Genomic DNA, 2,326 nt, shown 5'->3' with positions numbered 1-2,326 from the left:
GTATAACCTGGGAGGGACAAAAGAATTGTACCTCACAGGAGCCTGAGAACCCACCATGTGCTTCTGGAAAAAGCTGCATTGTGGGCTAGAGAGATGGTTCAGTGGTTAAAGGCACTTCCTTGCAAAACCTGACAACCACAGGTTCGGTTCCCTTGTACCCATGTAAAGACAGATGCACAAAGCAGTGCATGCTTCTGAAGTTCATTTGCAGTGACAAGAGGCCCTGGTGCACCCGTTCTCTCTTTCAAATAAATTATTTTTGGGGGGGATTTTCAAGGTAGAGTCTTGCTCTAGCCCAGGTTGACCTGGAATTCACTATGTAGTCTCAGAGTGGCCACAAAGTCATGGTGATTCTCCTACTTCTGCCTCCAAAGTGCTGGAATTAAAGGTGTACTTTAATTTAAAGTACTTTAATTTAAAGGTGGCTTTAAATTAATTTTTTTAAAAAGCTAGGGCTGGAGAGATGACAGCATTTAAAGCTACGTGCTTGCAAAGCCTGAGAGCCTGGTTTTGATTCTCCAGTTCCTACAAAAAGCCAGATGCACAAAGTGGTTTTTGCATCCATTTGGAGTTTGTTTGCAGTAGCAGGAGGCACTAGAACACACATATTCTCTGCGCTGCCTTTCTCAAATAAAACATTAAAAAAATGGCGGCAGTGTGTGCATGTGGGAAACTTGGTCATGGAGTCCTCTCCTGCAGTCATGGTGTGGACGTTCCCAGCAGCACAGAAAACACACAAAGAAGTAAACATGAGGACACTCAAGAGGACAGACTGCAAGGCCTACAGGGTGGGTGGTCCTGACAGTGAGTTATCTCACTCCTCTGGAGGGCCAGAGAACACACCATAGACCCATGTCCTAGAGAATACTAAGAAAGGCCACAGCAGGAGGACCCTTGGGAGAAGCTGTCACAGACTTAACCCTGATAGTGACGTGTATAGTGGCACAGGTGGCAGTTCCTGGCTGCCAGAGGCCACAGAGTGTAGCTCTTTGAGCAGCCAGTTGGCATGGGACCAAGGACATGAGCCACACATGGACTGTGGAGAAGGTGAACAGAACACTGTGTTCCTATGAGCAGACAGGCAACCAACCATCCAGGGAGCTCAGCATGCAAGGTGGAAGAGGTCATGGATGTGTGATGAGGAGGCCAGGGCAGTCACTAGTACAGACATGACCCTATGGCATTTCCAAACCTGAGCCAGTTTTCACACTCAAAACCCCTGATGAAGCCGGGTATGGTGGTACATGCCTTTAATCACAGCACTTGGGAGGCAGGGTAGAAGGATTGCTGTGAGTTTGAGGCCAGCCTGTGATTACAGAGTGAATTCCAGGTCAACCTGGGCTAGAGAGAAGCCTTACCTTGAACAATTAAAAAAAAAAATGAGCCTTTTTTCCTTCCTTCCTTCCACTTGGCTGCCGGAGCTGCTCCCTACCTTCTAGCGTGGATTGAAGACCAGTACGGAATAAAGACCAACATCAACTGAAGACCCACGTGGATCGAAACCCAGCGGCTCCTCAGGAAGCCTCCAGGCTTTCCGGCACCATCTGCAGTGCCGGGTCGGGACTGCTGAGGCATCTGGCCACGTGGACTGAGCAGCTACCAGGTTCAGTGATTCTCGGGCCTGCAACTGCTATTGGACTACTGCATGGGCAGTGTGAAGCAGGTTTGCTGGATGCGTGCATGGAGACTGGATGGAGCCATGAGGATGAACCGTGGGTTGCAGTGGAGACCCAGTGGAGATGCTGGGACCATGAGATGGCTGTAAGGAAAGCTGCGGGCCCCAATGAAGTTTTCCAGGACTGTGAGTAGCCTAGCTGGAGGGGCAGAATTGGAACTCCAGAGACTTGGTGCTGGTTAAAATTATCGGACTTGGAGATTTGTCACTGGCTAGAGTTGGACTTGGAGCTACAGAGTTTGATGTTTGCCCTGGTTGTATTAAGTCTTGTATTAGTTGAATATTTCTTTGCTATGCCCAATGTCATCTTTTGCAGTGTGAATGTTTATTCTGTGCCATTATGGGTTTTTTGAGGTTGTTTTTTGGTATTATGGCTCAGTTAAAAGACCTTGGATTGCCAGGCATGGTGGTGCATGCTTTAATCCCAGCACTCAGGAGGTACAGGTAGGAGGATTGCCATGAGTTCGAGGCCACCCTCAGACTAAAGAGTGATTTCCAGGTCACCCTGAGCTAGAGTGAGACCCTACCTCAGAAAAGAAGAAAAAAATCCTTGGACTATGGGGATGTATGAACATCGTTGGAATTGATTTAAAAAAATATGGGGACTTGTAAAATTCAATGCATTCAATCCAACTTTAAGTCATGGATGGT

This window comes from Jaculus jaculus, chromosome 6, assembly GCF_020740685.1.
Source record: "Jaculus jaculus isolate mJacJac1 chromosome 6, mJacJac1.mat.Y.cur, whole genome shotgun sequence".
NCBI classification, from domain to species: domain Eukaryota; kingdom Metazoa; phylum Chordata; class Mammalia; order Rodentia; family Dipodidae; genus Jaculus; species Jaculus jaculus.
This window is presented reverse-complemented; position numbering follows the sequence as displayed.